This window comes from Pelophylax lessonae (assembly GCF_965119305.1).
Source record: "Pelophylax lessonae genome assembly, chromosome: 4".
Lineage (NCBI taxonomy): Eukaryota > Metazoa > Chordata > Amphibia > Anura > Ranidae > Pelophylax > Pelophylax lessonae.
In genome coordinates this window covers 47,295,574-47,322,448 of record NC_138771.1, presented here as the reverse complement: position 1 = coordinate 47,322,448, position 26,875 = coordinate 47,295,574, and positions in this window count along the sequence as shown.

Here is a 26,875-nt window from a genome sequence, read left to right as displayed (position 1 = left end):
TGGTGTAGGATGTGCTACAGCAAAGGTGACATTTACAAAAAAGAAAAAATGATGCATATTAAATTGCCAGCCAATTAAATTTCATTGTTTACTTAGGCACACAGACCTATCCAAAGGCCCTCAACATATTTTATATTTTACCCACTTGCCGACCTCCCCATGCAGATTTACTGCAGCAAGGCGACTTGGCTGCGCATAATCAGGTAGATCTCTGATTAGACACAGCCAGACCGCGGGAGGAGCCGCCGGCCTCCTGCAATTTTCAGGGAAACTGATAGGAGAGCCGCCTGCCTGTGTAAACAAGGCAGACGGCTCTCCTGTCAGACAGGCACAATGAGATTGTGTGTCTCAGCTAAGTTGGAACACCGATCTCTGTGTGCCTTTCATAGCACCCCCCCCCCCCCGCAGTTAGTAAGCACAATTTAGGAGCACACTTAACCCCTTGATCACCCCCAGTATTAACCCCTTCCCTGCCAGTGTCATTTATGCATATTATTTAGCACTGATCGCTGTATTGGTGTCACTGGTCCCCAAAAAGTGTCACTTCATGTCAGCTTTGTCTGCCGCAATGTCGCAGTCCTGCTAAAAATGGCTGATCGCCGCCATTACTAAGAAAAACAACAAAAAAAATAAAAAGTCCAAAAATCTATCTCATAGTTTGTAAACTATATAACTTTTGTGCAAACCAATTAATTTACATTTTTTTTTTTACCAAAAATATGTAGCAGAATACAAATTGGCCTAAACTGATAAAACAATTAGATTTTTTTTAATTTCTTTATTGGGAATGTTTTATAGCAAAATATAAATCAAATGCAGGAAAAATTTCTGCGCTAATGGAGTGAAAAAAAATTGATAATAAATATCAGCAGCCAACACAAAATCAACCAACAATGACTCAAATAAATATAAAACCATAAAGTGTAGCGCTAAAGACAGTAAAAGATCACCACAAAAATGATAAATAGTGTCCAAATGAATGGAAAAAATTATTATTGATCACAATAGTGTAAATTTAAAAAGGGGAAAAAAAGTGTCCAATTATTAAAGTCCCAAAGAAAGATTGATCTGAAATCAAATCCTAGATCATGCGAGATAATCCAAAAAGGAGGGTATCTTCCCGTGACACCAAGTGTAAGTGGAGGAAAGGGCACACCTCAGTGATGAAATAAATGCAGCAGCTTACCAGATTTCCATGGCTGATCAACTTAATGACTCAGCCTCTCCCAGCTATTTGATCAGGGCCACTGAAGATCTGATGTTACGTGAATGCTTTATTCAAAGGTGGACCACTTCTCAGGAATCATGGAGGGATCAGAGCAGGGAAGGAGCACTTCTCAAAATTTCTCATCGATCATAAAAATGAAATGTGAAAAGAAAAAGAAAGCGAGGCCCATAGCGTGATCCCGTTTAAAAATAGCAATCTTGTTTAATAAAAAAGGTACTCACAATATGACGTATGTTTCCAAGCATGTATACAATAGTAGTACAAGGGATGGACATGCGGCGTCCCACAGGCTGTCCCAGGTACCAAGGTAGTAAAGGCCGGCAAAAGGTTCAAGGGGCGTGTGGACGTTGCGTCTGGAGTCGCCAACGTTTCGTCTCAATAGACTTCGTCTGGGCGTTTTTTTTTTTTTTTTTTTTTTTTTTTTTTTAAAATAGCAATCTTGTTTAATAAAAAAGGTACTCACAATATGACGTATGTTTCCAAGCATGTATACAATAGTAGTACAAGGGATGGACATGCGGCGTCCCACAGGCTGTCCCAGGTACCAAGGTAGTAAAGGCCGGCAAAAGGTTCAAGGGGCGTGTGGACGTTGCGTCTGGAGTCGCCAACGTTTCGTCTCAATAGACTTCGTCTGGGCGTGACCCCAGACGCAACTCACACGCCTAAATACCCCCATGTTTTAATTTACTGGCCGTGAGGTCTGCCGCAGAACGTCCGCCATTGGTCATGGCGACGAGCATCTCCCAATCCTCAATAGGTGGAATCGATGCTCGTCAGCCAATCCGACATCGGTAAATCTCTCAATGGTTGTGGCGACGAGCGTCAACCAATCCGCGACGAGCGGATGAGACGCCCGTCTACCAATCCGGTGTCAGCGGAAGTGACGCTCGTCACCCCCGGCGGAAGTGATGCGTCACCCATCAGCCAATCAAAGATCGGCGGAAGTGACGCCTGCCTCCTCCGGCGGGGTGCCATGGTAACGGACATACAACGGAGGCCGAACGACCAGGAAGTAGAGAAAAAATACAGCTTATCGCTCCTACATATAAAGAAACAGATTCCATTTAAAAGCCAAAGCATTCCCGCAGCTGTATAACTCTCTTAGCCTGGGGCCACATTAATGCGATAATGGGATTAATGCGATAATGTACAGAACGGAGGGGTCCGCACAATGGTGGTTCATGAGAGGTCACAGCGGCGGGATAGCTAAGGAATACAAAAAAAAATATAAGTAACAACAATAAATTAAATTATTCTCATATTAGATCTCATATCCGATAATAATTGATTATAATGAGATAGAGGGATCATGCGTCTATTTACATCTAGCTGTAAAAGGTGCCATCTAGGACGCCCAGACGAAGTCTATTGAGACGAAACGTTGGCGACTCCAGACGCAACGTCCACACGCCCCTTGAACCTTTTGCCGGCCTTTACTACCTTGGTACCTGGGACAGCCTGTGGGACGCCGCATGTCCATCCCTTGTACTACTATTGTATACATGCTTGGAAACATACGTCATATTGTGAGTACCTTTTTTATTAAACAAGATTGCTATTTTTAAACGGGATCACGCTATGGGCCTCGCTTTCTTTTTCTTTTCACATTTCATTTTTATGATCGATGAGAAATTTTGAGAAGTGCTCCTTCCCTGCTCTGATCCCTCCATGATTCCTGAGAAGTGGTCCACCTTTGAATAAAGCATTCACGTAACATCAGATCTTCAGTGGCCCTGATCAAATAGCTGGGAGAGGCTGAGTCATTAAGTTGATCAGCCATGGAAATCTGGTAAGCTGCTGCATTTATTTCATCACTGAGGTGTGCCCTTTCCTCCACTTACACTTGGTGTCACGGGAAGATACCCTCCTTTTTGGATTATCTCGCATGATCTAGGATTTGATTTCAGATCAATCTTTCTTTGGGACTTTAATAATTGGACACTTTTTTTCCCCTTTTTAAATTTACACTATTGTGATCAATAATAATTTTTTCCATTCATTTGGACACTATTTATCATTTTTGTGGTGATCTTTTACTGTCTTTAGCGCTACACTTTATGGTTTTATAATGTTTTATAGCAGAAAGTAAAAAAATATTGTTTTTTTTTTTCAAAACTGTCGCTCTTTTTTTGTTTATAGTACAAAATCTAAAAATCGCAGAGGTGATCAAATACCACCAAAAGAAAGCTACATTTGTGGGGAAAAAAGGACACCAATTGTATTTGGGTACAGCGTCGGACGACCACACAATTGTTAGTTAAAGCAATGCAGTGCCGAATCGCAAAAAAACGACGTAGTCCGAGCAGGCTCCTCCCCCGTACGCGTTACGTCAGAGACTTCGTCGACGCGTACGGGGGAGGAGCCTGCTCGGACTACGTCAGTCCTTGGAGACACACAGAGAGCTGTATCTACGCTGTTCAGCCCGCACTGCTGAAGTGCGGTTAAATGTAAGTTGATTTTATTTATTAACCACTTAAGCCCCGGCAGATTTTACCCCCATTCCGACCAGGGGGGTATTTTGCGATTCGGCACTGCGTGACTTTAACGGACAATTGCGCGGTCGTGCGACGCTGTACCTAAACGAATTTGGCGTCCTTTTTTTCCCACAAACAGAGCTTTCTTTTGGTGGTATTTGATCACTTGTGTGATTTTTTGATCACGCGCTATAAACAAAAAAAGAGCCTCAATTTTGCAAAAATAGCAATATTTTTCACATTTTTTTATATGAAATTCCCCCCAAAAAAAAATGTAAAAATCAAAATTTTTTAACATTTTCGGCCAATTTGTTTTATGCTACCTATGTTTGGTAAAAAAAATCGCAAAAAGCGTATTTTGATTGGTTTGCGCAAAAGTTATCGCGTTTACTAACAAAGGGAAAGATTTTTGTCATTTTTGTTGTTTTTTTTTTTAACGCGTAATGGCGGCGATCTGCGATTTTTTTTGCGGTACTGCGACATTGCGGCGGACAGATCGGACCCTTGACTGACATTTTTGACACTTTTGGGGTTACCAGTGACATTTCTACAGTAATCAGTGCTATATATATGCACTGTTACTGTAAAAATACACTGGTAGTGAAGGGGTTAACTTTATTTGGGAGGGAGGGGCTGTGTGTGTCCCTAGGGGCGTGCTTTCTACTGTGATTGGCTGTGGCTTGAGCTGTAAGGACACTGATCAACGGATCTACATAGTAGATCCATGTGATCAGTGTCTTTACAGCGAGGAGAATGACAGGTCGCTTGTTTACACAAGCTGCCTGACATTCTCCCTCTCCCCCGCCGATCGCCGAGTGGCCGGCGGACATCGGGTCCCCTGGTCACACGCGCGGGGGGGTCCGTGACCACGCGGGAGCGCGCCTCCGGCGGCGCGCGCTCGCTCCCTAGACCCTCACAAGCAAGCAACGTAGCCCTACGTTAGTTTGCCTGTGAGGGGCTGACCGCCGACGTAGATAGTCGTGCGGCGGTCGGCAAGTGGTTAAGAGGAATAAAGGTTTGTTGCAAGCAGAGAGCATTAGATCTTTTCCGCTTTTTTTCACACTGGGGTTTTGGCTCACGTGGAGCGGCTGCTGGAAGGAGTGGATGACAGGAGAATCAGGCTGCTATCCCTATATATCCAGTGCATACAACTTAAAGCGCGTTTGACTCTCAGGAGTCTAATCCTAAGGGGTCTTGGCTCACGTGGAGCGGCTACAGGAGGGAGTGGATAACAGTAGAACCAGGCTATTATCCCTATATACTCAGTGTATATATATCCCAAAGCGTGTATGACTCTCAGGAGTCTAATCCTAAGGTGAGCTGCTTATCTTGCACTAGTCACTGGGAGCACAGGAGTAAAGCATGCAGCACCTTATTATAATCACGGATGGAGATTGATTGTTTTATTGGATTTATTGGATTTATTGATCACCTTCAGTTTTCACTATTGGGACTTTAAGTTCACAGATAATCACTGTCATTTAGTTTTTATAAGCACTGAGTTTATTTCTGAATTTAATTAATTTCACATATTTGTTTTTTCACTTGGCTCGGCAATATTTATTATCAATTTATCACTAAGGGGGTAAAACCTTCCGGGGCTGAAGTGGTTAAAATAGAAGCCAGAAGGGAAATGTCAGGAGGAAGAGTGGTGACATCTCAGTCTCCACTTCATCCAATCAGAGAACACTAGTATTCACTAAAACAATACAAGGTATTCTATGAAGAGCAAAAGAATCTCTGTTGTCAGTGTGCAGAGGGGCGGCTACTCACATAAAACCAACTACTAGAGTGATTTCCTGCTTCCCCAGAGGTCCATCTGCTATGAATAATGTACACTTACATTGAGCTGTCCTTTTACTTTTTGTAAACTGCTAAATTCCATAGCAAGGGTTTAAATATTCTGCCCTGGCAGCACATAGGGAAGTCCTGTCTCCCATACTGTCCGATCACCCCTCCCCTGGACACTGCTGCAATCAATGAGCTACTCAGGCTCAAAGGCCCAGTTGATAAGAGCAGTGTCCAGAGGGGCATGTCGGACCACTGGAGAACTGGGTTGCTATTTTGTGTGAGAGCGCTCCTACATATGCTGTCTGCACAGGCTATTTTAATCCTTGCTGCATCACTTATCAGTTCAAAGAGCAAAAGAACAACAGATTTATTACCGCAGCCTGAATGCATTACAGTACTGAATTATGAAGGATCAATTGCTAAGTAGCAACCACACTAGAATATTTGTAATTTCAAAAGTTAGGATTGATGAGTAATCACCTCTCACCACATCCCTAGCTCAAAAATGGCAAGAGAATTGCATACAGCAAAATAAATCACAATCACAATAACTTTATATTTTGTAGTCACAAACAATTTTTTTTCAAAAAATGCCAACCATAATGTACTTCTATTTTAAGTATACACTACAGTTATAACAATAAATTACATATAATCTCTAGTAAGAATAGAGAGTTGTATACAGATGGTATATGCTTCTTCGACGCGTTTCATAATGAGCTTCATCAGGAAGGTATGCTACATGGCAAAGATCTGTCATGTGAATAATAGATAGTTGTTTTCTCACCGTGGGGTCCACCAAGAACCTCTTTCGATTTTATCATTGGCCACCCTTGACTTTTGATTGTGTGGTGGGTGCAAAACATGAGTGCAGTGTAAATATTGTAAATATGTGGTACGTTTATGTATTGTGCATGTTTATGTAACTATTTTGATATATTTATTTGTTACGTTCATCCCTGAAATAACCCGCTGATTTGTCCCAAGTTCCATTTCCCAGATTTGTGGAATAGCAGCCATGCACACAATAGCAGTCACTCTTCTGGCTCAATAAACAGTCTAGGGGTTGCCTTTTGGAAAATTATTGCTAAATAGCTTGGATAAAGCAGAGGAGCTGTGGGATACTCCATGAACGCTGAGCAATAAATTGAGGACGCTCTTCACTATCTTACTACTTCTCAGGACAGTTCCTCTAGCAAAGGCCAAAAAAAGAAGTGAACAGCACCGAGACACCTTCAGAAATGTCCCAGGCCAGGCAAGCACTAGTACTGTAAAACAAAGAAAAGAGGGTGCACCAACCTTGTGCATTACACAAGTGGTATCTTTAATAATATATTTTAAAAAATGTACTCACAAACACATTCATGATAAAAACATAGCACAGTCCATAGTAGACGCAGGGAAACAAGGTCACCAAAACTATTCCTAGCAGGTCAGAGGACCTTCTAGAAGACTTACACATTTTGAGGGGAGATCCCCTCTTCCTCCCGATCTCCTTTCGAAAAGCATAAGCCTTCTGAAAGGTCCTCTGACCTGCTGGTTAACCTGGTTGCTCTGCATATACTATGGCCTGTGATATGCTTTTATTATGAATGTGTTTGTGAGTACATCTTTTAAAATATATTATTAACCCCTTCTGGACCGGAAGATTTTCCTCCTTAATGGACAGGCCATATTTTGTGATTCGGCCCTGCGTTATTTTAACGGACAATTACGCAGTCATGTGACACTGTACTTAAATAAAATTGAAGTCCTTATTTTTTCACAAATAGAGCTTTCTTTTGGTGGTATTTGATCACCTGTGCGATTTTTATTTTTTGCGCTATAAACAAAAAAAGAGGGACAATTCTGGGGAAAAAAAAACAATATTTTTCACATTCTGCTATATAACATTCTCAAAAAAAAAAAAAAAAATTAAAAATCAAAATGTTTTAACATTTTAGGCCAATTTGTTTTCTGCTACATATTTTTTGTAAAAAAAATCACAATAAGCGTATTTCTATTGGTTTGCGCAAAAGTTATCGCGTCCACTAACTACGGGAAATTTATGTCATTTTTATTGATTTATGTCATTTTTTTTTTTTTTTTTTTACTAATAATGGTGGCAATCTGCGATTTTTAGGGGGACTGCAACATTGCGGCGGACAAATCGGATCCCTAACTGACATTTTTGACACTTTTGGGGGGACCAGTGACATTATTACAGTAATTGTTGCTAAAAATATTTTCCATGTTACTGTAATAATGACACTGGCAGGGAAGGGGTGATCAAGGGGTTAAATGTGAGCCTAGAGGAGTGATTCTAACTGTGGGGGGCGTGGCTTCTGAAATGACCATAGAGACATGTAGAAGGATCACAGGGGCTCTGTGATCATTCCAGGGAGAAGAACGGTCAGCTGTGCTTACAACTGCAGACAGTTCTTCTCTCTCAGCGTGGATTGATCGTGAGTGTCAGGTGGCAATCGGGGAGTCCCGTAGGACGTAACCTGTGACACATCCTGTGACACAAGAACCTGTGACACATCCATTACCATTAAGCCCCCCCGAGCACAGGAGAATACTTTTGTACTGTTTAAAGCAGAGTTCCAGCCTAAAAATAAACTTTGCAGCATCAGTTAGCTTAAAATAAACTTACCTTCCCTCCTCTTCCTCCTTGTGCGGCCGCGGCCCCCGACGTCACTTCCTCCTTTGCATTGCGTCCTGGGAGATGAGCGGCATCAATCCCAGGATGCAATGGGAATGGCCGGCCGCTACTCTGGTGCCGATCGCAATCTACAGCGTATGCGCGAGATTGCAATCTGCATTATGGGTAGCCCAGAACCAGGAAGAGGGACACAGTGGGGGACACCACGGCTTCAGATGCCCACACCGGAGATGGCCGCGCTCTGCAATCAATTTTAAAGGTAAGTATTTATCTTTATTCAGTAAATGTAATGTACTGTAGTGTGGGGTTAGTGTTAGGGTAATTGGGGATAGCTTAGGATTAAACCCTTTAAGTGGGGGACTTCTCCTCCTGGCCAAGAACAGAGCTATCTCAGGCTTCAAACCATTTATGTGCTCCCCCAGCCACCTTCTGGGCATCCTCACCTAGGGATTGGCTAAAGCCACATAAATATTCAAGCTGATTTGCTTCCTCCCAATTCACTATATTCTGAAATCCTCCAGATAACAAGTGAAAGCAATCAAACCTGAAACCTGCAGGGTCCAGAACTGCCCAAAGCAATCACAAACTGTTTCACTGATTGCAGCCAAAAAATAACTATATTTACTTTGGTTTCCTAGCAACCTTTTCTGGAGAATGCTACATCTTGTTCACACAACAGATAAGCCATGTAGCATACCTTTTGATGAAGTTCATTGTGAAAAGTGTAGAAGAAGCATATACCATCCGTATACAATTCTCTTCTCTTACTAAAGGTTATGTGTAACCTATTGTCATAATTGCAATGTATATGTACAATAGATATACATTATGGTTGACATTTTTTGAAAAAGCAGTTTCTTTGACGAGTACCATTTGTTTGCTTATTGTGATGTATTTTATCTATGAAATATTTTTGCAAAAAAAATAGATTTTTTTGTTTTTGTCAAAGATGACTTAAAAGTCCTATTTAGCTATTTGTAATTCTCTTGTCGAATATTTATAATTATTAATCAGATTTACAGAAGTTCTGTCCATCTCAGCAATGGCAGTTTATTTTCTTTAGAAACAAGAGAAATATTTTACTCTCGGAATATAAAGAACTATTTTTTCCAGGCTGTGACTATTCAACTATTCAACACTATAGCATCACAATGGAGACTGACAACCAGCTAATTGGCAAATGAACAGTCCGTTATAGAGACCAAACCTTATTCTTTGAATATTGTTGGTGAATAATTGAAACAGGCGCGGCTAATTTATAAAGACTGGAGCAAAGTAATAGCAGTGCTTTTAGCCATAACCAATCTTTTTTAGCTTTCATTGTTTAACTTACAAAAGGAAAATGAATCCTGAAATCTTGTTGGTTGCTAGAGGAATGAGTTCCATTACATTAGTCCCACACCTGTATTTCTCGACTTAAAGTGATTAATAAATAAATAAAATAAACTAAGGCTACATTCACACAATTACATGGGCTTAGCCTTTTGGCCAAGATCAAGTGTAGTATCTGTTCCTATCAGTGTCCAGTAGGGGTGCTGTGCTGTCATTCTGGCTTGTCCGGGAGCTAGAGTGGCTTGCTATGTATCCCTACTGCAGTGATGGGGGCTCATAAGGCTAGTACCGGCTGGAAGTGAAACCTGGGCACCCGCAGGCTGTCGGGCATGGGGGTAATTCCCCCGGGAAAATTGGATGGGCCCAGTTCCTCCTGATTTGAGTGGCCATGGGCTGGGAAAGCAGAGGGTCCACGGTATCTGTGCCCCCTGGGAGTGGTCCCCCTAGGGGTGCTCTTAGAAATACTTGAGTGTGGGACCCCACAGTGTGAACCGGCTCATGGTCACAGCTCCAAACACTTTTTCTGCATCTATTCTTTTAGGGCTGGACCTTTTGGCTAAGTCCGGGGAAATTTTTTTCTTCCAGGCCTCAGGGCCCAGGCCAGTGCACATTGCATAGAAAATTATTTATTAATTTTTTTCTCCACTGTTTGTCACTCTTTCATTTTTGTGTTTTTTTTTTTTTTTGCACTAGGATGGAGGATGTGAGTCCTCCAGGTTGCCCTTTTGTCTAGGGGGAGGATGTGTGGTCTTCTAGTTCCTTCCTTGCCTGCCCCTGGGGGGGGGGGGTCTCTCTTTATGAGAGCCCCTTGACCTAGTATTCGATGGTTGGCTTTGGCTGACCTAGAAGAACGAGGCCTGCCAGGCCTTCTGGCTAGGCAGAGCATTGGAACCCTATGTCCCTGTTAGGAGCCTTGTTCCCCGGGGGGATCAGGGAGAGGTCCTACCCCTTCGGGAAGTGGATAAAGCACACCGTTAGGGCACTTTTTAGTGTGTGTTTCACGTTTTTTGTTCACTTAATGGTCTTTCTGGTTTTTAGGTTTTTGCACTGTGCTATGGCCACATACAAACTCGCTGATTAGCTGTGTGTGGCCAGTTAGCACACTGACTGCCTCCAGGGTCAGTCAGAGGCTCTATTCACATGTAAATGCTCAGATGAACGGTTACATGTGAACAGTGGTTGAAGTAGCCATTGATTTGTACAAAGCACAATCTGACAGCAGTATGCACACAGTTTGTCCAGGCAGTGTCTAGAACTGATGCTTCCTCTGGATCCTGCTGTGCGGCTGAGTGAATGCAGCCTAAAAACTCCCTGCCAAAGAATACTTTTAATGCTTACCACCAGTGAGCAGGAATCTCAAACTTCACTGCCTTCAGGAGCTTCGACTTCCAGCACAGTCTCCAGCAACTCTAAATTCTGGATTTGTTGGGTGTCCATGTCCCACCCAAATGCAGTGGTTCCATCCTGCAGTCCCTACCTCACTGCAGGGCACAGTACTGATGTAGAGGCTGGTGGGAGGAACCACTGCACACAGTGGTGGACCAGAAATCCAGCACCTTCAAAAGCGTGACTATGCTTTAGCTATGAATTACCAGAGTGAGTGATCAGTACCAATCATTCACTCTGTACATTTAGACAAGAAAGAGGCTGGTATATTCTATATTTACCGGCCCCTTTCCCGCTCTCTACCCTGAAACATCCGCCGCATCAGCCGGTGGGGGAAGAGAGGGGGGAAGCCGGAAGCGCTGGGACAATGGGGGAAGAGGGGCAGGGGGACACAAAGAAGGGCTCAGAAAGTAGAGAGAATCTGACAGTCAGGAGTGATCGTTGCAGTGGGGGGTAATTTCAAGAACCGACCTACCTGTATGGTTCTCCATGAAGCAGTTGAAACCTGTTTCTCCTCCTCTCCCTCCCACTGGCTTTCAGCTGCTTTATGGAGAGCCATATCAGGAGATCAGTTTTTGTAGTTGCCCCTTCCCCCCCCCCCCGCACCAATCGTCCCGACTGTCAGATTCCCCCTGCTGTGGGTGTTTTCTGTGCATTTTGGCACAGTTCACCTGCAGAGCAGTACTGAAAATTGCAGTGGGGTTGCAGATCTCCGCATTGCTCTGCACTGCAGGGAAGTGGGAAGGGGCACATAGAAAATCATAGCTCTCTGCTATAGTGTGAACGGGCCCTAAACCATTTGGTTAAAATTTAACAGATTCTGAAAACATGACCTAATAAAGATACTTGATGTCAATAGAAATTTCAAACCCACTCCAGCTTCTGCTAAGCAGTGGACCAGGAATACAGGACCTCTAAAAGTGTGACTGAAGCTGAGTTCTTCAGACACCAAAGCTCTTGAAGAGCTCTTGAAGAGTGTATGAGGCAAAAATAATGTTATTAGACTAATTCTTTTGCTGGACAAATGTTTTTCATTGATGTAAAATAGAAAATACTTCATTTGACCACCGGATGGTGCTACATATAAGTGAAATGATCACTCATTTGGTTACTAAGTTACATCTCTAAGCAGAAATTATTTGCTCATGGGACTTTATATAAGGCAATATTCATAAATGATAAAATATAAATTTTTTGAATAGAGATTGACACATACATATAACAATTTTTGAAATATCAAGCCAATTGACAACAAACATTACAGTATAAATTAGATACAATATACAAAATATACATCAAGCTGAAATATTTCTTCCTATACAAATTTGTCACAGCCAGATAGCTGATTGTAAATAAAACATCCCTTAAGTCAACGCGTTTCTTGTATATATTTCACTTCTTCAGGAGTGGATGCAAAACAACATGTGATCTGTAAATGAAGAAACGGATATATAAATTGAAGCACTACCTAAAAACATAGGGAGCATAGCTACTGCACATATAAATCTCCTAAATACAACTGGACTTAGAATTATGCTTAAAAACTTGATCTGAGATTAAGTTACATCTCTGTGTACAGAGGTTCATTTTCAACACAGTTTTTTGCTTTAGTGTTTCTGAACTACATACCCTAACAAGTCATGTTTTCAGTATCTCCTTTAGCTGGAAAGATGCGTTAATTTTAATGCCAAGAGGGTAGATAAAAATGATTTTGGTGAAATTGAAGAGATTCTGAAAACATGACCTATTGGGGTCAATGGAAAGGGTTAAGCCCATTCCAGCTTCTGCTAAGTGTGTCTAAAAGCTGATAGGGATTAGGTGCTCTTTCTGCACCTGTGCACACAATGCCTAAGGGACAACAGATACATATGGACCAATACAGAGAAGACAATAGAAGGACTTTGAAAGAATAGAAATAACTTCTAGATTTATATGTAAGAAAAGGGCCGCAGTGGGCACAAGCCAACCTTTATCAATGAGATAACACATTCTCACAAATTTTGTTTGTAATTGATAAAGCTGATCTCTAGATTTGATCTTTATTGTGTGCTTAAGGTCTGCCATACACGGTTCGAATCTCAGCTGGTTCAGCAGGAACCAGCTGAGATTCCAACAGGTAATAGTGAGGCTGAATGTACCAAGCTGAGCGATCGATCAATTTGGGTACAACCGGCATGCCAGATTCTCTTGAGATTATTACTAGCGGCTGCTATATCCTCTAGCAATAATCAGTGTCTTCTCCTGGCAGAGATGGCTTCCCCACCCGCCCCTGCTGGGGGAAAACAATGGCCTGACAGAAGGGATTCCCCTGTCAGCACTGTCTGTGTTGATGGGGGAATCCAGTGAATTTCTTTCCTGCAATCTTTTGTTTGCTCCATGTGTGGCCAGCCCAAGGCTTCCGTAGATATTTCAAATTGCACTAGTTCAGCAGGGACTGGCTGAGGTCAGATCCATCTATGGGCTGGCCGATTGCACCTAAGTCGATTCAAAGATTGACTTGGGTACAACCAGCATGTAGGATTTCTAGCATGCGATTATTTCCTGCAGCTATAGTCAGTAGCAACAATCATTGTGTTCTCCCCACATTACCCCCCCCCCCCCACCCTTCCCCAGCGAGAGAATACAACTGCTCAGCAGAGGGCATTCCCAATAAACACTGACTGTGGTTGCAGGAAAGAAAATCGCATAATCTATTAACTGCCTTACATTGGTCCAGCTTGGAAAGATGCAAGTATCTATATTTTATACCTAACAGACTGCTGCTTGATAGAGAGCCAATTATTGAAAAAAAAAAATAAAGAAAAAAAAATGTCTTTGGATTTAGTATCGGGGGGGGGGGGATCTAAAAAGTGTACCTGTGAAGTTTCAGCTCTGTAGCATATCCAGAACCATTAAAAAAAAGATTGTTTGTATTAGGTCACTTATAGAACAGGTTAGTGGCTTCTCTCTTTTCACACCTTGCCGGTTTAGTAGCAAGCGTTTTTTTGGGCATTTTTTTGGGTCTTTTGAGGCAGGCAAAACATCAGAACATGTGTATAGGGGGTATATATACACACCCATGTATGTATATATACACCTAGACATATATAGGTTTGATAGCAGCAGAAATATATGCTTGCGCTAATGAAATCATTTACACTAATATGGCTCCGCTCCTATCTCACCTATATATGTCTAAGTGTAAAATACATATAAGTATGTGTGTATATATACCACTATACACAAGTTCAGATGTTTTGCCTGCCTCCAAAGAACCCAAAAAAAATGCCCAAAAAAACGCTAGCGCCAAAAAACAAAACGCCCAGGTGTGTTGTTGCAGGCATTTTTTTGGGGTTTTTGGAGGCAGGCAAAACATCTGAACTTGTGTATAGTGGTATATATACACACATACTTATATGTATTTTACACTTAGACATATATAGGTGTTATAGGAGCAGAGCCATATTAGTGTTAATTATTTCATTAGCGCAAGCATATATTTCTGCTACTATCACACCTTTATATGTCTAGGTGTATATATACATATAAGTATGTGTGTATATATACCCATATACACAAGTTCAGATGTTTTGCCTGCCTCCAAAAACCCCCCAAAAAATGCCTGCAACAACACACCTGGGCGTTTTTTTTTTTGGCGCTAGCGTTTTTTTGGCATTTTTTGGGGTTCTTTGGAGGCAGGCAAAACATCTGAACTTGTGTATACGGGTATATATACACACATGGAAAAGAATGGGTTGTATTGCGCTCAGCACTTAAAATAGAAGGTGCTTGTGTGCATAAATATGTGAATATATAAATAGCTAAAAAAATATATATTTATTAAATTCCTTGTGTAAAAAAGTCCTTATTATATAACAAAAGTCCTTAAAGTGCCCAGTGCAATACGGATCTCTCAGCAATGACTGAATATCACTCTATCTTCAAGTGAGGGACCTCCACCATAAAGATTTTCTCCACCCAGTGCTCGGGGTAAATACTTCTTACCAAAGCTGGTGGACCCCTTAATTACAGGGGGTCTAAAACAGCATAATGGTCCACAAATGCCTCCAAGCTTTCTCTCAGGTCCCTTTAAAAGTGTCTCAGCTCACATAAGGACTCCAGATATCTCCAAGTTGTTATAGGGAAAAGATAAGGAAACTCCAATAGTGTAATACGTTCTATTAAAGGGTTTATTAATGAAATTGCACTTACTCAAACATAGGAATCATAATGCCTTCATGAGATAAATGCAGCATAGGTTCGGTGTACGGGACGCTCCTCTGCTCCTGCGTATCACCAACCCGGAACTCCACGGTCTCACGTTCCCACGTTCTCACGTAACCCTACACTACATTACGTTCACCCTGACACTTCACGCTTTCCCTACAGAAACTAAATTTTTGCATCTAACTAAAGTGTAAAAGAGCACCCTATCTACACTAGATATCCCTTTCCTCACACTAATAAATGCTAAATGACACTTTTAAAGTAAAATTAACAGAACTTCTTCCACTCTCTTCCATGTCCCTGTATAACAATGCTAGGAATTTGGCGGGGGCTATCTTATATACTGGGGGGGCGTATTCACTAATGATTGGACTATGGACCCCCTAGTCACTCCAATCACATTCCTAGCATTCTCCTGCCCCCTCAATTGGCTTTTGCTAATGGTTCTGGTCCAATCACGGGCTTTTAAAGCCCATTTCCTGAACCATTGCATTTTGGGCGGTTCTGGTTGCCGAATTCCGAACTTTTTCAGCAAAAAGTTCTAAATTCGGCCGAACCTCGAACACCCAATGTTCGGGTTGAACCGATGGTCGACCCAAACTGTTCGATCATCCCTAGTCGGCACTACAACAGGGATAGCCCTGGTCTTCTGGGCCCTGTGCCAACTGGCTTCCCCTCTGTACACTGACCACAGGGGGACGCATGTTTGGCACTGCAAACACTCACAGAGTGCCTTATATTTTTTTCAATGAATTAAAGGTGTTCTCTGATTGGAGGTGGAGATTATCACTCATCCAATCTCATCCAATTTAATTAAATGCCTTGCATTCATTGCATTCACGATTGGGGGCAGTGCTTAGTGATGAGAGATCTGGAAGATTATTACTGTGAGAGCAATGACTACTTCACTGATTGTCAGCTTCCCCCAATGCCTCATGTGAGCTCCTATTTTTTTTTAAGATGGTGCTTCTCTCCAACATGCCAATTCTAACAGTTTGCTAAGTGGAAGCATTTATGCTCATTCAAAGCTGTAACGCCACAAGTAGGGCTTTCAGCAGTTCCAAACCAAGGCTATGCAATATGGCACATAACTCTCAGACTGTCTGTCCAATTGGAAATAGATATCTTCTAATCTTCCATCTGGATGAGTGGTCTTAGAAAAGTCCTTTATTTACACAGTGCAATTGCACGTAGGTAAAGGTCTAATGTAGAAGAGGATGAGTTTTCAAAATAAATAAATAAATAATTAAATAGACTAAAGCCGGCCAAACATGGATTGAAAATTTGGCCAGTTCAGCAGGGACCAGACAAATTTTCATCCATGTTTGGGCAGGCTGTTTGTACTCAAATCAATCTATCAATCAACTTGTGTGCAACCAGCCTGCTGGGAAATAGCCAGCTGCGCTAAACAGGGATGTCTTCCTGCAGCAAGAATACAAAGGCTCAAAAGGAGTATTTCCCCCATCCTCATCAATTGTGTGGATGGGGGAATCAAGTCATTTCATTTCGTTCAATCCATATGAAAAAAATGACTCATACTGTTGCAGCACTGCCCCCGTAGGGGTCGCTGAGTATATATTTTGCTGTGCCTCCCTCTGATTATCCTGCAGCCAGTTGCTTGGGTATTTTCACATGACCAGGTGGACACCTATTCCCTCATTATCCAATGAGTAGTCTAGAAGATTTTATTTTGTATTTATTGGTGGAACTTGGATAGGAGAAGAGATTGGTGGGATATTCCAACTTTAACTATGTACAAACGAGGATGACTCTCACTTGGTTGAACTAAATAGGAGATCCTCTGGTGAACCATACAGCATTTGTATGGAAGAATAAGCCCTTTGCTTGCTCTGGCATCAGACTCAATGAGCTCTGATTCTTCGGGACACTAACCAGTATCCCCTTTCACTGGCACCCATCTACTGACTTTACTAGCTTGAAGGGATAGCCCTCGCTGAACAGGCCCCTATAATTAGGTCTGTACTCACAGCAGCCAAGAACAGATCCTTCTAGGTATATCTCCCTCACAGTCAGCTCTACAGGACATCTGGGTTGCAGTTTCTCAGACTCTGGCCTTCAGGTCAACTACCTGAGGCCACATAGCAGACTGTACAAAAAAGGGGGCCACAACCTCCCTCCCTCCGGGACCACACTCTCCAGCCAAAGACCCCGTGCACATGTGCTTTCTTGGTATAAATACCCAGCATGTCTTGAGGCACTTTCCTTTGCCAATGGCCAGGGATGTGTCTACACCCATGCTCCCATTTGTCAGGTTTCTTCCCACTGTCCAATATGCCCTTTGCCAATCGACCAGTGTGAACCAGGCAGACAATATGAGCAGCATCTGATCACACTGAGCAGACCCTTTCAATGGATCACTGCCCCCTGTTCAGCAGAGAGTACTATCCCTTTTAAGAAGGGAAACCCAAAAACTATGCACTCTCTAGTACCTTCCTAGGAGGGTGCTTCACTGTATATGGCTAGCCTAAGATAACTTTATATCCCTTTAACCTTTTGCTGCTCACATAATTGTTATGTGTGGTGTTAAAGAGGATGGTTCTTAATGACCACATGCTACACATATGCGTCAATGGGTGACAAGACTAAGGTTTCTGTGCTGAGAGCATGTTCACTGCGCCATAACAGCACAATGATCGAGCTGTCAAAGACAACTCCCATTGTCTAGTAATAAGGAGCTGGCTGAACCGATTCCCAAGCATGTTACCACTGTGAGTGATAGCCAATCATCTGACATGGTCACGTGATGGGGCAGACCTCCCCGCCTCCCAGGTATAATAGCCCAGTTGAAGGCATATTGGGGCTGGGTGGGAATCCATCAAATCAATGTCTTCTTTTTATATAAGTATTGGTGTAAAAGAAGAAAATGTGAGGATGCTTTATGTATTGAATTAAAGAATGTTTTGAAATTAATTATTTGACTCAAGGGTATTTCATTGAATTTACATTATATGCAGGCAGTTAGGAAAAAAATGTTTACTCACTCTAGATAAACATTGTTTCAACTGAAAGACACTTAGACAGCCCCCGAGTGGTTCCATGAGAAACATTTAATATTAACACTTAGATCCCTATGAAAGAGGGATCTACAATCTTACAAAACATGTTGGCCGTACAACTGTTGGATGACTCTTCACTTGCGGTGCTCCTCACAGCACACACATTAAAACGTATAAAGGTAAACGATGATATCTGCTCTGAAAAGTAATATTTCAGTAATAGATAGTGTGACAATGAGGTTCAATGATTTCCAAACTGAATAAAGAGAGTGGCAGTCATACTAAACATAGTGCACCCTACTTTCTCCAAAATGAGCAAGTCTGTAACACACCTTTAAAATGATTGTAAAACTCAGTCATGAAATTTGAACTGAGCACATATATCTGCAGTGTTTACGTATCTCTCTCCAAAGCTCTGAGTGTCGTTTCTCTCTTGTGCTTCGTTCCTCTTTTATCAGCATGAGTCACTTCTGAGAAGGTTTCCTGAAACATGAGATAAAATGTGTGTTGGGGAGGGAGATAAGCACGGAGCTTGTCTATTCAGAATACTGCTCTGCATGTTCCTTTGTTCCTCTGCCTAGGTTGGGGGGGGGGGTTCTCCAATCAGCTTTTATACAGTGTATAGGAGCTGTAAATGCAGCTCTCCATTCCCTTCTCTGTCCTCCTCACAGATGCATAATAATTTTTATCACAAATCTGAACATTTAAAGGGTTGTAGACAAGTGAAGACTGCAAATAAACAAGTAAAACCTATGTAGGAGGATTTGTCTCAATAATAATATCTCATAATAAAATGTTTTCATCCTAGGGGCATTCATAAGCATCATAAATCATAAATCTTGCCTACCCAGTGTCAATAAACACATTATAAGGATATCTCATAAGCAAGCCTTCTAGGCCTTCTAGAGGCCTATGTAAACTTGCAATAAAACTTTAAGGGCTCATGCACACTACAGCTCAAAGAAGTGGCTCCTACAGGATTTTGAGCTCTTTAAAGCTCTAATTGTTTTTTTCTGTCTGGAAACTCCCCTCCATGTTGGCCAATGTGTCCATGCACACTATGGCCTTTTCACGATTTTACAGGCATATGCTCTTACAGGCAGAAAAAAAAACAAAACCACCAAACTCGCATTTTTGAGAAGAGCTTTTGAGCAGAAAAGATGCCTAAGTGCCCAAAAATGCATGAAAAAGCAGAGAAATAAAAGCTTAAATGCCTATAAAATCATGAAAAAGCCAAAGTGTGCATGGACACATTGGCTAACATGGAGGGGAGTTTCCAGGCAGAAAAAAATGAGAGCTCAAAAGAGATCAAAAGCCTGTAGGAGTAGATTTCATGGTCAGCAATTGGATACTTACCTGCTCTGTGTAATGGTTTTGCACAGAGCTGCCCTAATCTACCTCTTCTTGGGTCCCCCACCAGCTCTCCTGGCTCCTCCCCCACCAAGTGCCCCCAGGTGAAGCCACTTGCTCTGGGGGCACTTGTGCATGCTTGCACCACAGCTCAGGCCCAACCCAGCTCCCTCCTCACTGGCTTTGATTGACATCCAGCTGATTGGCTCCAGCTGCTGTGTCTGAGCCAATGAGGAGGGAGCTAAGAGAGCTTCTGCTCTTGTGCACATTGCTGAACTGAGAGGAGGGAGCTGCATATGAAGGTTTTTTACCTTAATGCAGAGAATACATTAAGATAAAAACCTTCAGGATTTAGAACCACACAAGCATGAAATTGGCATGTGGGAGGAAAGAAGTGTACCTAGAGGAAACCAAGGCAAGCACTGGAAGAACTTGCAAACTCCATGCAGGTAGCACCTTGACTTGGATTTGAATCAAGGACCTCAGCGCTGTAAGCCAAGAGCGCTAACCACTAAGCTACTTCCCTGCCTGTTTTTAGAGCTACAATACAAATGCTCCTTCTTTGTAACAATTGTATTGAATAATCGAAATGTTACTTTTTTTTAAAGTGATGACACTTTTTTTGCAACACTTTGCAGAAAGCATTGAATGGTTCACATTGTTTCTGTCTGGGGGTGTTTACAGTCTAAAAAGCCGACTGTCGGCTGACATCATAGAGCCAGTCTAGGCTCAGGCAAGATCACAACAATGAAGTCGGGGACCCACCTACATGCCCGGCTTATCTTCTCAGCAAGCCTCTGTGAGCCTTAGTCAGCTGCTCCTGCCTCCTCCACAGCCCAGTGCTCAAGTGAGTGCTGGAGGGGGAAGAACAGAGAGCAGGGAGCTCTGAGAACCAAGCAAATGGCAGTGTCTGATTACTCAGTTCTCAGTGTTCCATCCAGTGGAGCACAAATGCAGCATCCACCTAGATAAGTATGATTCTACCAGTAGCGGCTGGTGCTCCATGGGGGGGCATTAGATGGACCACACCAGCCCGCACACCATACCCCCCCCCTCCCGGTCGCCGGCTCACTCATCCTGGACATGTGGAGGGCAGGCAGCAGCGACGGCAGCGGTGGCAGCGGCTTCCCTCTCAGTCTTCTGCATCTCCTTCTCTTCCTTGGCCAATGGCATGGCTTCTCCTTTTGGCCAATCGGGAAACTGGTCTCAGGACCCGCTTCCTGATTGGCCAGGAGGAGAATCTGTGTGACAATAGTGATTATTTATTCACTATTGTCACAAAACTGGGTGGGCTCAGTGCTCTGCGCCCCAAGCCCACTCTTTTTTGAAGCCTATTAGAGCTACTGGCTCTAATCACATGCTTAAAAAAAAAACCCAATGGAATCCATGCGTCCGGCACCCTGCATGTACATTAGGGGGCCGGACTCATGAATGGGGGGGGGGCGGTGCCAATGGACGGTCCTGCAACTGGAGTCTACAATAAAAAAAGTTCATACTTCTCTTTTAATGCTCACCTCTATTGTTTTAGTAAGGGGGGAATGATTAGAACCTTGTCAGGTTTTTACTGTTGGGTAGAATTACCATGTTAGGTAGAATTACCATGTTGGGTAGAATTACCTGCACTTCCAGCCTCAGTTACAAGGGAGTTGATTTGCTAAAGGCAAATAGACTTTGCAAAATCAGTTGCTCCGGAGCTTAGTAAATAAGCAGAAGCTCTGCTGACTATCTTCATCCAATCATGTGCAAGCAAAAAATGCTTTTTTTTTTTTTCTTTTGCACAATTGGGTATTTTTTTGCAAAATGAAGCTTCCCCTCATTTATAAGCTCTGGAGCAACTGCTCTTGCGGAGTGCAACTGCACTTTGCAAACTGCACAGTCTATTTGCCTTTAGTAAATTACCCCCACTGTGTCATGAGGACAACACATGATGGGATATCTCTCTGATGGGAACAGATGCAGCAACAAAAGCATATTTATTTCATAGAGTAGAGAAGGGTTAAAACATTTGTCAGCTTTGTATTGCTCTCTGTGACCTGTTTTCTCAGTGGTACCGCTTTATTCTTTGTCCTGGTGTCACTGGGGCAGGAAGGAAGGGAAATCCCCCTCAGTGAGGACACACTAAATATATACTGTATTTAACAAAACATATCGTATAACAAAATAAAATGTCCTTAAGTGACTTCTGTGTATCACCCTTGGAAATTGATACTTTCAACATATAATAAGCAGTCTTATATTGCTACAAATGTGTTTTCTTTGTATCTTTTCTTGTAACCTTCGATGAGGCCCCTTTATGGACTTATCTTCACCAGAGAGACTGAGAAACTAAAGTGATTTTGACTGCAGCATAGCATATCTATACTGTATATACACTATATTGTCCAAAATGTATGGTATGCTAATGGCCTTCACTGGAACTAAGGGGCCAAGCCCAACCCCTGAAAAACAACCCCACACCATAATCCCCCCTCCACCAAATGATTTGGAGGGGTGACCCATTTCTTTTGGTTATATAGACTTCCAAATCATTTGGTGGAGGGGAGATTAAGGTGTGGTGGTGTCTTTTAATGGTTGGGCTTGGCCCCTTAGTTCCAGTGAAGGGAACTCTTAATCACTTGCCGACAGTAATCCTACTGCGGCAGTGCGGCTCCCCTGGGTCCAGCGACGTAGACCTACTTTGCTGGATTTCCTAGACACAGTGGGAGTCGGGCCGGAGGAGGAGAGGCGGCGATTGCCACCTCCATTCTCTGATAGTTGGGGAAACTGTGAGAAGACCCGCCTGCTTATGTAAACAAAGCAGGCGGATCTTCTCAGTGAAAGACAGGGAGAGATCACAGGATTCAGCATAGCTGAACATGCGATCTCTGTCTGTGTCACAGAACCCCCTCCCCCCACACATATCAGTAAGCATGAGGCATACATTTAACCCCCTGATCACCAACAGTGTTAACCCCTTCCCTGCCAGTGTCAATATTACAGTAACAGTGCATATTTTTAGCACTGATTACTGTAGTAATGTCACTGGTCCCCCCAAAAATGTAAAAATTGTCAGTCAGGGGTCTGATCTGTCCGCTTCAATGTCGCAGTCCCCCAAAAAATTACCACCATTACTAGTAAAAAAAGAAAACAATAAAAATGACATAAATCTTTCCCGTAGTTAGCAAATTTTTTTTCACTTTTTCTTCTTGTTTTTCTTTTCTCATGTTTTTTCATAACTCAGCTGTTTAGATTCTTTTGAGGGAATTTTTTTAGAGTGGCGTTCCATTTTAAATTATTATTATTATAATTTATTACTATTATTATTATTTTTATTTTTAAAAAATGTTCGCTGCACCATGTGCCTGGTATAAACTAGTGTATGGTTATGTATGCTAGTATTCATTATAGTTTTTTAATGCCTTTTAAATATTGTTAATATTAAATTGATTTGTCATGCTTTGTATGTTTCATGTACCAACATTGGGGCTGGAGTCCTCCTGATTCGGGTGTCCCCGGCTTATTGGCTCCATTTCCTTTTTCCCCTTTGTTAATTAATACTTCCGGCCAGCGCTCTTAAGTGTCCTGCTTCTGGCCGTGTATTTTATTGGTCTGAAGAAGGAGCTGTTGTGAGCATGCTCCAAAACCGGTAACCACCAATTCCACCGCCCATTCCTCGTCTACGGTTGCACGGTCCTTCTGTGAGGTATGCGTTTTGCCACAGCCACACTCTGATTCAGCCCCCGGATTGGTTTAGGCTGCTGGCAGCTTCCACTATTGGTACATGGTGAATTAGGAAGGACACCGGGTCATGACGCGCCACTTTTTGCTTTTATATAAGTCTTGATATAAGCTTAATAAATTTGTTATTACTGCTTCACTGAATGGCGCCTTCTCTTTACTCTGCTTACATGTGGGATTTTGCTTCGGCCCTGTAAGAGCTGCCCTCGATGAAAGCACTAACACTGTGCTTTTGGAACATTCACCATCAGTCTGGGTAACATCTCACCTATCAAGACTGTCCGGAACCAAGGACCCATCCCCCAGCAAGAGCACCCATTCTTTTTCCTTTTGTAGTTAGCAAATGCTATTGACAGCGGCGGAGGTTGGGGGCAAAATCGTCAGCTAAATGGCGCGGTTGCAGCCGGCCAGATAGAGCAGTAGCTCGGGACGGACGTGGACCACGGGCCGCCATTTATTGATGCCCACACTAGGCAATCAGGAATCAAGAAGACAGCAGCAGCAGCAGCATCATCCGGACCCATGCATGTCGGTAGGCTGAGAGCACTGCGCTACTGAGCCATTCCAGGATGACTTTAGCTGCTGGAGGATTTTGCATCTGATCGCTCATCATCATCAGAAGCCAGCTGAGATTTTTTATATTATTATTTTTTGGGTTTCCTTCCCCTCCCTTCACCCCCTTTCCCCTTTCTCCCCCCCCCCCCCTCCCCCCTTTTTGCTTTTTTTTTTCTTGGGGGGTCTGAAGAGCCACTGGTTGTCACACTATCGCAATACTATTATCAGTTGTTGATCGCCGCCATTAGTAGTATAATAAAATAAACATTCAAGTATATATATATATATATATATATATATATATTTCCCAGTTTGTAGACATTATAACTTTCACACAAACCAATCAATATACACTTATTGAGATTTTATTTTTAGCAAAATCATGTAGCAGAATACATTTTGGCCAAAATGTATGAAGACATTACATTTTTTTACATTTTATATTGGATATTTTTTTACAGCAGAAAGTAAAAAATATTGTTTTTTTTTTTATTTTGGTTTTTTTTTCTGTCTTTTTTTGTGTATATCACACAAAATAAAAACTGCAGAGGTAATCAAACACCAACAAAGGGAAGCTCTATTTGGGGCAAAAAAAAGTTATACTGCAGCAGTCAGCCTCTCCTGCGCGAACCGACGTAGGTATACGTCGGTCGCGTGCCTGCAGCTAGGGGGCGAGCACGTGCCAGCGGCAGCGCATGCCCACCCCCACTCGACTGTGAGGACTCCGATGCAAGGGGCAGGCGGCTCCAATTGCTGCCGGGCATCTGCGATCGCTCCCTGCTGAGAAAGAAGGATTGGCAGCTGTTGTAAACACAGCTGACCCTTCTCTCTGGAATGATCATAGAGTGCCTGTGATCCTTCTATATAGGATCACAGGTCTCTATGATCATTTCACAATCCCTGCCCTCTCACAGTTAGAATCACTCACATTTAACCCCTTGATCACCCACAGTGTTAACCCCTTCCCTGCCAATGTAATTATTACAGTAACAGTGCATATTTTTAGCACTGATTACTGCTGTAATCAAAAAAGTGTCAAAAATGTCAGTTAGGAATCCAATCTGTCTGCCGCAATGTCGCAGTCCCGCTAAAAATCGCAGATCGCCCCCATTAATAGTAAAAAAAAAAAAAAAACAATAAAAATGACATAAATCTTTCCCGTAGTTTGTAGACGCGATAACTTTTGCGCAAACCAATCAAAATACTCTTATTGCAGTTTTTTTAGCAGAAAAAAAATTGGCCTAAAATGTTAAAACATTTTGATTTTTAAATCTTTTTTTTTTGGGGGAATGTTATATAGCAGACAATGAGGAGGGGAGTCCCGGGCAGCTGAGACACTCCTGCAACATCACTGGATAAAGAGGAGGTTAAGGTAAGTATTAGGGGGGCTGAGGGGGGGCTGCCTTTTATGCATTAAGGTGAAAAACATTTTCTGCTTCAGCTTCCCCCCCCTCCTTTTTCTTACCTGAACTTGATTGTTCCAGCGACAAGCACAAGCCCAGCAGTTCCAGCCGCTGTCTCGGGTCCTCATTGGATAGATTGAGAGAAGCGGGAGCCATTGGCTCCCGCTGCTGTCAATCAAATCCAGTGACATGGGAGCAGAGGGTGGGGCCGAGCCCTGCTGTCTGTGTCAATGGACGCAGCAGTGGGACTCATAAGCGTGCCCCATGGGGGCACCCGATAAAGAGGAGGAGCCAGGAGTGCCGCTAGGGCACCCCAGCAAAGGAGGATCGGGGCTGCTCTGTGCAAAACCCTTGCAACGAGCATATAAGTATAACATTTTTTTTTTTAAACAAAGGTAGATTTTTTTTTTTTTTTTAGCCAAAGATTTATTCGACATGTATACTTACCTAGGTGGATCCAGTATTGGTCTAATGCTGCATCTCCCCTCGCTCCTCTCCACTGAGAACCGAGCGATCAAACACCGCCGATCGCTCAGTTCTGACAGCTCCCCCAGCAAAGAGCTGCTGGCTGTCAGTCACCGCTTTCTGCTCTGCCCTCTTCTCCCTCATTGAAGCGCTGAGCTGTGGAGGGGCAGGGAGTGATCGACTCAGGCTCTCAGCAGATCCCTAGGAGGCTGACCTGGGTGGCAGATCCCAACTCTGTGGTCATGATGATCTAGTGCCCGGACCGATATCTGTGACGTCAGCAGGAAGCAGACTTCATGCTGCTGTCTGCTGAAAAAGGGTCACAGGAGTGCAGAACGAACTGCACTCTTGTGATCCATAGCTGAATTACAGCCAAACTAGCTTTGGCTGTACATCTCCTTTAAAGCGGAGTTCCGGCCTCAAAAACTACTTTGGGCCATCCACTTACTGACAATCACCTTAAAAAGAAATGGATAGTCCCGATTTTTTTTTTGTTTACTTACCTTGTTATTGAAGAAAATATACTTACCTTTCTTCCACTTCCTCCCTCTGCGGCCGCGGCCCGCACCGCCTCTTCCTGCTTGCATTGACTCCTGGGAGCTGAACGTCATCGCTCCCAGGATTTAATGCGCATGCACCGGCCCCGCTTGTCAGTTCCGGTGCAGGAGCCTCATTCCCTGCTAAACAGCTTCTGGGCATGCCCATAAGCTGTGCAGGGATGACGCTCCTGCCCCGGAAATGACGAGTGGGGCTGGTGCAGGGCATTCTGGGACCGAAGAGGACACGGAAGAGGACACTGAAGAGGACGCTCTGGCTTCAGCTGCCCACACCTGAGATGGCAGCGCTGGACAAGAAATGTTCAATATAAGTATTTCTTCTAAAAGGTAAGTGCAACCTGGGACAGTTCAGAGGCTATCCATTGTGGAATGTACTAGCCCTGACTGTCCCGGGGGTATTTTTATCTAAATTTCACCCCTGAGGCCAGAACTCTGCTTTAACCACTTAAAGAGGTTGTAAACTCGTTTGAGTTTTTTTTTTTTTTTTTACACCCTGCAAAAGAAAGACATAATGAGCTAGTATGCATCGCATATTAGCTCATTATGCAATACTTACCTCAGAACGAGCCCCCGCCGTGCCGCTCACTCACCTCTATGACGGGCGACATGTCTAGTCGCCCGTCTTCCGGGATCGCGGCATCCGGCCATCTGATTGGCCGGAGCCGCGGTGACGTCACTCCCGCGCACGCGCGCTAGAGCCGACAGTCACGGCACGGGGCTCTGAAGGAACGGCACGATCGGCCGTTCCTT